The sequence below is a fragment of the Pristiophorus japonicus genome, chromosome 13, assembly GCF_044704955.1.
Source record: "Pristiophorus japonicus isolate sPriJap1 chromosome 13, sPriJap1.hap1, whole genome shotgun sequence".
In the NCBI taxonomy this organism is placed as follows: domain Eukaryota; kingdom Metazoa; phylum Chordata; class Chondrichthyes; family Pristiophoridae; genus Pristiophorus; species Pristiophorus japonicus.
Genome location: NC_091989.1, coordinates 141,488,843 through 141,499,783, shown reverse-complemented (window position 1 = coordinate 141,499,783; position 10,941 = coordinate 141,488,843). Strand labels below are relative to the sequence as shown.

Here is a 10,941-nt window from a genome sequence, read left to right as displayed (position 1 = left end):
GCAGGCAGTCGAGGGGGTCCTTCAGCCCAACTGCCTACCTCTCTTCCGCGGCTACGTTTGCGTGTCCGAGTGTCCCTGGAGGTGGAGCATGCGGTGTCCACCGGCCTCGCGAGGCCTACCGCAACCGGAGGGACTGGAATGCATTGTTACAACAGGGAACATCATTTTAATTTGATTTGGTAAGGTTCCCTTTAACGTTTTTTGTTAATTTGCAGGTTGTGGTGATTGTGCCTTTTTAACAAGGGGGCACATGTTTGAATTCAATTTGTAAATCGTTGTATTTAAAACAGTTGTGAGCTTGAAGCTGATTAAGCAGTTATAGATTGTTTGACTCTCAAAAGATACAGCAACTTTCTTTGGTCATTCTGACAATTTATATAACTTCTTAAAGTTGTAGCCCTATCACGAATACAGACTTGCTCATACTGTGGTACACCATATATTTATTTATTGTTTTATAGGTAGATTTGAGCTGAAATTTCTGAGTGTGTCCTAGTGACAAAAGAACCTCCTCTGCCATAAATACATATTGAGGAATCACAAACAGCACACCTGAGGTTTTCTAATGTGCTCAGCAGCTGGTGGATGAGGCTCCCCACACCAACGCCAGGTCAGAAAATTACCCCCAAAATATGAATATGCTTAATTATGCAGTTGCATAACTTTACATGCAACAATCCAAAACATTTTGCTGTCTCCAGGAAGGCCTCTTAACACTTCATTCTAAATTAGTTAACTATAGCTGTCTACCCTTCCTAATTCCACACACCAACACTTACCCCAGCCCCTTGGAACAGTGAAACCTCTGATTCATTGTGAACCAGTATTTTGTTTTTAAAAGCCCAGCTCCGAACCAAGAAATTGTGCCAAGCACTCGAGAACGAGTTCAATGAGCCCCTGCATAGCTCACCCTCACCACAATGCATGTATAGGCTTGATCAGAATGTATATCCACAAAGCCAGTTAGGAATGTCATGGGAGAACCACTGGTATGTTTTTAAATACAACATATAAATATTTAAAATAAATTATGTAGATTACATAGAATTTACAGCACATAAACAGGTCATTCAGCCTAACTGGTCTGTGCCAGTGTTTATGCTCCACATGAGACTCCTCCCACCCTACTTCATCTAACCCTATCTGCATATCCTTTTATTCCTTTCTCCCTCATGTATTTAATTAGCATCCCCTAAAGGCATCTATGCCATTTGCTTCGAATAGTCCATGTGGTAGCAAGTTTCACATTCTAATCATTCTCTGGGTAAAGAGGTTTCTTCTGAATTTTTCATTGGATTTATTAGTGACTTACATATATTTATGGCCCTAATTATGGATGCCCCACAAGTAGGAACACAGGGGGGGATTTTCTGGGGAGTCAGTGGGTGGAATCGATGGTGGGTTAGATGGGAAAAAAAAATGTTTTGACAGCGGGTCAGGACCTTTCTGTCTTTCCCAAATGTCAGGTCTGTCAGTGCTGAGCAGACCTGACATGCAGTGGCGGGGGAGGAAATTCAGGTCATTATGACCTTGTTAACAGAGGATAAACAATTATTTTGAGCTCACCTTCAGAGTTTACCAGGTCACTCACGGGGTCCACGTTGCTCGGGGATCATGTCTGGAAAGCAGGTCGGGAGTTGAATGGCCATGGAATCATCTCATTGTGCTATAAAAGCTCTCATCTCATAGCTGTTCAGTTTCCAAGCTCAGAAGCTGTTGCTTACTGCATTCAGAAGACAGATTAAGCTATATGCATTTTGCAAGTGTCTGGTGAAAACTTTCTACCACTGTAACCTCATTGCAACAACCTCTCTCACCACTGACAGATTGCTTCTGTCATCTCAAATTCACCTGCCATCTATTACATCAGAATGGGTACGGTTTATACCCTCTCACCTTGGTCCTCAGAATCCCAATACCAGCAGCACCACCAACAACACCAAACTTCTCCGCAATCAACTTATGCTGCACAGGAGAGAGGGCATCAGCACCCAACCATGTTGCTGCCAGGGATGGCCTCGCCATCGCCAGATTTACTTCATTTGATGCTGCACACTCTGGCTGCCACATGATGTACCAGGTTGGCACTATCCCACACCTACCTGAACAGTTGTGAGATGGGAGCTTTTATAGCACATTTCCAGCTGTCAAGTAAAGAGATGATTCCATGATCACCGACGAGTGACCCTCTTCAAGCCTTGCTTGATGGTTTGCACTGCTCTCTCTGCCTGACCATTGGATGCTGGTTTAAACGGGGCAGATGTGACATGTTTGATCCTGTTACGGGTCATGAATTCTTTGAACTCAAACTGGTAAAACATGGCCCGTTCTCACTCACCAGGACATCGGGTAGGCCGTGTAATGGAAACATGGCCTGCAGGCTTTCAGTAGTGGCAGCGAATGTGCAAGCCGACATTATGTCACATTCAATCCATTTGGAGTACGCATCTACAACCACAAGGAACATTTTACCCAAGAACGGGCCTACATAGTCGACGTGTACCCTAGACCACGGTTTGGAGGGCCAAGACCATAAACTTAGCGGCGCCTCCCTGGGTACATTGCTTAACTGCGAGCATGTATTACATCTGTGAACGCAGGACTCTTAAGTCTGCATCGATACCGGGACACCACATGTGAGATCTGGCTATCACTTTCATCATTACGATGCCTGGGTGGGTATTGTGGAGGTCATTGATGAAGGTGTCTCTGCCCTTCTTGGGAACCACTACTCCATTGCCCCACAGAAGGCAGTCTGCCTGTATTGACATTGCAACTTTGTGCCGCTGGAACGCTTTATCTCTTGCTGCATTTCCACTGGGTCACTGGACCAGCTCCCATGAAGCACACAGTTTTTGACTCTGGACAATAAGGGGTCCTGGCTCATCCAGCTTTTGATCTGATGGGCAGTGACAGGTGATTGCTCACTCTCAAATGCTTCCAATAACCATGGCTAAATCTCCGGGCTGCGCCATTTCCACTCCCGTGGTGGGCAATGGCAGCTTACTGAGAGCATCGGTGCAGTTTTCTGTGCCTGGCCTGTGGCGGATGGCATAATTGTATGCGGACAATGTGAGCGTCCATCTCTGGATGCGGGCCGATGCGTTGGTATTTATCCCTTTATTCTCGGAAAACAGGGATATGAGTGGCTTATGGTCAGTTTCCAATTCAAATTTTAGCCCAAACAGGTATTTTTGCATTTTATTTACCCCATAGACACACGCTAACTCTTCTTTCTCAATCATGCTGTAGGCTCTCTCAGCCTTAGATAGACCTCCTCCAGGTTCTGCAGATGCTCAACTGTGTCCTGACCTGTGACCAAGATATTGTCCTGGAAAACCACGGAGCACGGGACCGACTTGAGTTAGCTTTCCATATTTCTCTGGAATATCATCGCCGCTGATCGAATTCCAAACGGGCACCTGTTATAAATGAAAAGACTTTCGTGCATGTTGATGCAGGTGAGACCCCTCGATGATTCCTCCAGTTCCTGCATCATGTAGGCTGACATCAAATCCAGCTTCGTGAACGTCTTTCCTCCCGCCAGCATTGCAAAGAGGTCGTCAGTCTTTGGTAGTGGGTATTGGTCCTGCAGGGAGAAACGATTGATAGTTACTTTGTAATCGCCACAGATTCTGACGGTGTCATCTCCCTTGAGGAGAGGAATGATCGGGTTGGCCCACTCGTTGAACTCGATCGGTGAGGTGATGCCCTCTCGTTGCAGCCGGTCAAGCTCGATCTCTACCCTTTCTCTCATCATGCTCTCGACTTGTGATGGATGGGTCGCGCCCCCGAAATTAGGTGGATCTGCACTTTTGCTCCTTGGAATTTCCCAATGCCTGGTTCGAACAGCGAAGGGAACTTGTTTAAGACCTGGGCACACGAAGGGTCATGAGCAGGCGATAGCACTCGGACGTTGTCCCAGTTCCAGCGTATCTTTCCCAGTCAGTTCCCGCCGAGCAGCGTGGGACCATCGCCGGTACCACCCAGAGTGATAGCTTGTGCACTGCTCCATCGTAGGAGACCTTAATAGTAGCATTGCCGATTATGGGAATCAGTTTTTTTGTGTAAGCTCTTAGTTTCGTACGAATTGGAGTTAAGAGTGGCCTTGAGGCCTTGATGCACCACAATCTTTCGAAAGTCTTTTTGCCCATGATGGACTGGCTCATGCCGGCGTCCAGCTCCATTGACACCGGGAGTCCATTTAGTTTAACATTCAGCATTATCGGGGGACAATTCGTGGTGAATGTGTGCACCCCATGCACCTCTGCCTCCTCGGTCTGAGGCTCTGGTTCATCATGATCCTTCGTGGATCTGTCTTCCTCTGCAACATGATGGTTTGCAGGTTTAACAGGATTTGCAGCTCGCCTGCACATACATTGGAGGTGTCCCATTGTTCCACAGCCCTTGCAAATGTACCCTTTGAATCGGCATGAATGGAAACGATAATCACCCCCGCAGTGCTAACAAGGTGTTAATGGCCTTGCATTCATCACCCTTGATGGTGGACTCTGAGACATCTGCAGATGTGCAGCTGCAGGCATGTGTGACCTGTCTTATGCGTTGCGATTCGAAAACAACATCACTTTGTTCACAGTACTTGTAGCAGCACTTGTGTGCTGAGAGATTTGCTTAGTATTGTCACTGGTGGCAATGAATGCCTGGGCTATCGCTATGGCCTTACTCAAGGTTGGGGTCTCTACAGTCAAAAGTTTGCTAAGTATGGTTTCGTGACCAATGCCAAGTATGAAAAAGTCTCCGAGCACGTGTTCCAAATGTCCTTCAATTTCGCAATGTCCTGCAAAGCGTCTTACCTTGGCGACATAATTCGCCACTTCCTGGCCTTCAGACTTTTGTAGGTATAGAACCGGTACCTCGCCATCAGAAGGCTTTCCTTCGGGTTCAAATGCTCTCAGTGTGCACAAATATCGTTCAATTTCTCCGTGGGTTTCGCTGGATTGAGCAGATTCTTCATGAGGCCATACATTGGTGCCCCACAGATGATGAGGAGGATTGCCCTTCATTTGGCAATGTTCTCTTCCCCATCTAGCTCGTTGGCCATGAAGTATTGGTCAAGTCGCTCCACAAAAGTTTCCCAATCATCTCCCTCCGAGAATTTCTCCAGAATGCCCACTGTTCTCTGCATCTTTGGGTTCACTATCTGTATCTCATCACCAGTTGTTATGTATGGAGAAAGAGTCAGACTGAACACTGTGAGCTCAAAGTAAAGTGTGACCGTAGTCTTTTATTGCAGGTCTCCAGAGTGCCTCTCCAACCTGTGAGGCCTCCTTAAATACCTGTGCTCCCATGGGATTATGGGATCCCTTGGGACTCCAGGGGATGAGCCCTCTGGTGGCTGTACAGAGTAAATACAAGTTTACATATATAACAGTAATAATCCTTATATTATTTTCTGAGCCACGGGCAAATTGTTATAGGGACAAGCAGATCAGAGTTTAATGCATGGCTCAAAGAGTGGTGTGGGAAGAAGGGGTTTCAATTCATGGGGCACTGGCACCAGTACTGGGGAAAGAGGGAGCTGTTCCATCAGGACAGGCTCCACTTAAATCGGGATGGGACCCAGTGTCCTGGAGAATTGAATAATTAGGGATGTAGATACAGCTTTAAACTAAAAAATGGGGGAGGGATGGGGGGTGGGGTTCAGGTGAAGGGAATTTTGAAAGTTAAAGAGAAAGGACAAGGCAATAGTGCAGGGTAGCGATATGGGTAATGATAACCAGAGTGTGCCAGGAAGGGACAGAGCATATAAACATAAGACAGCATCAGCAAGTAGGGTCAGAGTAAGGAAAAATGGTCATGGTAAAAAGACAAAATTAAAGGCTCTTTATCTAAATGTACGCCGCATTCGTAACAAGTTAGATAAATTGATGGCACAAATAGAAATAAGTGGGTATGATCTGATAACCATTATGGATAGCCAAGGTGACAAAGACTGGTAACTGAATATTCAGGGATATTTGACAGTTCGGAAGGATAGGCAGAGAGGAAAAGGAGGTGAGGTAGCTCTGTTAATAAAGGATGAGATCAGTCCAGTCGTACGAAATGATCTTGGCTCGGAAGATCAAGATGTAAAATCATTTTGGGTGGAGATGAGAAATAATAAGGGAAAGAAGTCACTGGTGGGAGTAATCTATAGGCCCCCTAACAGTAGTAGCTATAGAAACATAGAAACATAGAAAATAGGTGCAGGAGTAGGCCATTCGGCCCTTCTAGCCTGCACCGCCATTCAATGAGTTCATGGCTGAACATTCAACTTCAGTACCCCATTCCTGCTTTCTCGCCATACCCCTTGATCCCCCTAGTAGTAAGGACCTCATCTAACTCCTTTTTGAATATATTTAGTGAATTGGCCTCAACAACTTTCTGTGGTAGAGAATTCCACAGGTTCACCACTCTCTGGGTGAAGAAGTTCCTCCGCATCTCGGTCCTAAATGGCTTACCCCTTATCCTTAGACTGTGACCTCGGGTTCTGGACTTCCCCAACATTGGGAACATTCTTCCTGCATCTAACCTGTCTAACCCCGTCAGAATTTTAAATGTTTCTATGAGGTCCCCTCTCATTCTTCTGAACTCCAGTGAATACAAGCCCAGTTGATGTAGCCTTTCTTGATAGGTCAGTCCCGCCATCCCGGGAATCAGTCTGGTGAACCTTCGCTGCACTCCCTCAATAGCAAGAATGTCCTTCCTCAGGTTAGGAGACCAAAACTGTACACAATACTCCAGGTGTGGCCTCACCAATGCCCTGTACAGCTGCAGCAACACCTCCCTGCCCCTGTACTCAAATCCCCTTGCTATGAAGGCCAACATGCCATTTGCTTTCTTAACCGCCTGCTGCACCTGCATGCCAACCTTCAATGACTGATGTACCACGGCACCCAGGTCTCTTTGCACCTCCCCTTTTCCTAATCTGTCACCATTCAGATAATAGTCTGTCTCTCTGTTTTTACCACCAAAGTGGATAACCTCACATTTATCCATATTATACTTCATCTGCCAAGCATTTGCCCACTCACCTAACCTATCCAAGTCGCTCTGTAGCCTCACAGCATCCTCCTCGCAGCTCACACTGCCACCCAACTTAGTGTCATCCGCAAATTTGGAGATACTACATTTAATCCCCTCATCTAAATCATTAATGTACAGTGTAAACAGCTGGGGCCCCAGCACAGAACCTTGCGGTACCCCACTAGTCACTGCCTGCCATTCTGAAAAGTACCCATTTACTCCTACTCTTTGCTTCCTGTCTGACAACCAGTTCTCAATCCATGTCAGCACACTACCCCCAATCCCATGTGCTCTAACTTTGCACATCAATCTCTTGTGTGGGACCTTGTCGAACGCCTTCTGAAAGTCCAAATATACCACATCAACTGGTTCTCCCTTGACCACTTTACTGGAAACATCCTCAAAAAATCCCAGAAGATTTGTCAAGCATGATTTCCCTTTCACAAATCCATGCTGACTTGGACCTATCATGTCACCTCTTTCCAAATGCACTGCTATGACATCCTTAATAATTGATTCCATCATTTTACCCACTACTGATGTCAGGCTGACCGGTCTATAATTCCCTGTTTTCTCTCTCCCTCCTTTTTTAAAAATTGGGGTTACATTGGCTACCCTCCACTCTATAGGAACTGATCCAGAGTCAATGGAATGTTGGAAAATGACTGTCAATGCATCCACTATTTCCAAGGCCACCTCCTTAAGTACTCTGGGATGCAGTCCATCAGGCCCTGGGAATTTATCGGCCTTCAATCCCATCAATTTCCCCAACACAATTTCCCGACTAATAAGGATTTCCCTCAGTTCCTCCTCCTTACTAGACCCCCCGACCCCTTTTATAACCGGAAGGTTGTTTGTGTCCTCCTTCGTGAATACCGAACCAAAGTACTTGTTCAATTGGTCCGCCATTTCTTTGTTCCCCGTTATGATTTCCTCTGATTCTGACTGCAGGGGACCTACGTTTGTCTTTACTAACCTTTTTCTCTTTACATATCTATAGAAAGTTTTGCAATCCGTCTTAATGTTCCCTGCAAGCTTCTTCTCATACTCCATTTTCCCTGCCCTAATCAAACCCTTTGTCCTCCTCTGCTGAGTTCTAAATTTCTCCCAGTCCCCAGGTTCCCTGCTATTTCTGGCCAATTTGTATGCCACTTCCTTGGCTTTAATACTATCCCTGATTTCCCTTGATAGCCACGGTTGAGCCACCTTCCCTTTTTTATTTTTATGCCAGACAGGAATGTACAATTGTTGTAGTTCATCCATGCGGTCTCTAAATGTCTGCCATTGCCCATCCACAGTCAACCCCTTAAGTATCATTCGCCAATCCATCCCAGCCAATTCACGCCTCATACCTTCAAAGTTAGCCTTCTTTAAGTTCTGGACCATGGTCTCTGAATTAACTGTTTCATTCTCCATCCTAATGCAGAATTCCACCATATTATGATCACTCTTCCCCAAGGGGCCTCGCACAACGAGATTGCTAATTAATCCTCTCTCATTACATAACACCCAGTCTAAGATGGCCTCCCCCCTAGTTGGTTCCTCGACATATTGGTCTAAAAAACCATCCCTTATGCACTCCAGGAAATCCTCCTCCACCGTATTGCTTCCAGTTTGGTTAGCCCAATCTATGTGCATATTAAAGTCACCCATTATAACTGCTGCACCTTTATTGTAGGACAGAGTATAAATACAAAATAATGGGGGCTTGTAAGAGAGGTACTGCAATAATTGTGGGTGACTTTAATCTTCATCTAGATTGCACAAATCAAATTGGCAAAGGTAGCCTTGAGGATGAGTTCATAGAGTGTATTTGGGACAGTTTCTTGGAATAATGGCCCAGAAGTCGTGGCCTCTCCGAGTCCGTACGGAGTTTCTACGGACCCGGGAAAGCATCAGAAAAGCTGGTTTTCGGCGGGCAATGCACATGCGCTGAAAACTGGCTTTTCTGATCTGTCAAATTTCTGGCTTGACAGATCGCACGCATCTCGGGAGCAAGGACTTCCCACGTCAGAGATTGGGCTATTTGCATGTCCTTAAAACTCTTGCGCCTGGTAAAAGCAGGCACATAGCCTACTTTTACCAGCGTAAGAGTTTAAAACCATATCAAAAACATTAAAATAACATTTAAAAATACATACTTATGTTAAAAACCCTGCCCACTCAGGTAATTTTATTTTAAACCATAATTAAAACTTTTTTTAAAATCGGCAAATATTTTTTTTGATGAAAGCATTTCTATCAACTTTAATTTCCATAGTGTATTTATGTGAGGTGTTTTTTTAATGTTTTATGTAGTGTTTGAGTGTTTGGGGTGTTTCTCATTCATAGTGATATGAGTTTCGGACTTACAAAACTCCTACTACTATGAATGAAATATACTATACCTGATTAGCTGCCCAGAGCCATGTGACTCCAGCTCCAGGCCTGCACATGTCCCAACGTGCACGTACTGCGTACACAGTCAGGAGAGGCCTCCGGATCGGGATCTCGCGAGGGCGCAGCAGCTTCAGGTAAGTCAGCTTCTTTTTTCTAGAATCCAGTCAAATGCCCACGGAAGGATAAACTGAATTTCTGGGCCTCTATGTTGTGGAACCAACCAGGGAACATTTTCTTGCACAACTGGGGCAGTAATGAGACCAATTTGTAATCCAGCACTTCTTACCTGAGGCCTACCTGCTGCCATTCTCGAGCTGGTCTTGATTATATGCAGTCAGTGCATCTGCTGGAAACAAGTAGGAACCTCATTCGGCCATGTAAATGGCGTGCTGTTATAGATTGGATCCCAATGCCATTTTAGTCTAGAAATGTGTGTTGACCCTGTGATGCAGGGCCCACCACTGCCCCCAAGCAGAAAGTGTTCACAATCAGTGCCCCTTAAAGGGATTGATGGAAGCCATGCTGGGAGGCTTAAAAGATTAATTGGGGAAGATTTTTTGGCAGCAGGTTGAACACCATTGCTCTTCCTGCACTTTGCTAAAAATCCTCCCACATATTAATTTTCTTGTCTGCTCCCTTCAACCGAATGGCCTCGCCATTACCTTTAATTGACTTCTCTCAGCTTAGCTCCATAAATGAGCTACCCAGTTTCCTGCCCTATCCTCCCCAGAATGACCATCAGCCTATCAGTGCTCAGATCGCAGACAGCTTACTGCTTCCATGCATGTGTGGCCCAACATTCAGAAAGGTTCAATCTTCTCGCTAGCTACATCGGGCTGGAGTTGTGATTATTCTGCCCACCAACCACCCAAGCTTTCCATACAATTGGTAACCATCTCAATGATGAGGTGTGTAAGGATACTAATCTTCAGAAAAACGCAGACCATGAACTGAAAAATTGATTGATCCAAGCTTCTTGAATTAAGCTGGACAATTAAGAACATTCTGATGAAAAAAAAACATTAAGAACATTCTGATAAGGACATAAAACTGACTTCATGCATAACAACAATGGAGTTGTTATGTGAGGCTTTGAACTTGATTGATCAGAGTGGGGAAAACAGCCACTGGAGACATCAAGTCTGCAATAAGATCAGACAACAAAGGACCCTCACGGAATGCAAATAACAGCATTCAGCATAAGGAAATATATTTTGCATTGTTGACTCCGTGTGCACATTAGTAGCCATTCAAACTCATCACCAACCAGTTAAACAGATTACTACATCGATAATCGAATTTCGTCCCAGCAGGAAACCGATTCAAAAGCTGGATATAAATATACGGACACAGACACACAAGCAGGTTACGCAGAAGCAGGAGGAAGAACACAAGAAGAAACAGTAAGCAGGCATGCAAGGAAAGGAACAGAAGCTGCAGAGAGCGGCCAGACGAAGAACCAACAGGTCACGGAATCAAAGACCATGAATCTCTGGTGATTGTGTGTCTAAAGTCAAATTTCTCTCAGAAGTCTAG

At 45.3% G+C, this 10,941-nt stretch overlaps 1 long non-coding RNA gene across 2 annotated transcripts in view; it reads left to right on the top strand.

Annotated features, from left to right (window-relative positions):
• Positions 1-466: 466 nt before the first annotated feature.
• The window catches only part of LOC139278301 (uncharacterized), a 113,059-nt gene continuing 102,584 nt past the window's right edge, over positions 467-10,941 (top strand). For both annotated transcript variants that reach the window (XR_011596240.1, XR_011596239.1), the window contains exons 1-2: positions 467-610; positions 10,719-10,900. This is a non-coding gene — a long non-coding RNA (uncharacterized lncRNA). The remainder of the gene's footprint in view (positions 611-10,718; positions 10,901-10,941) is intronic.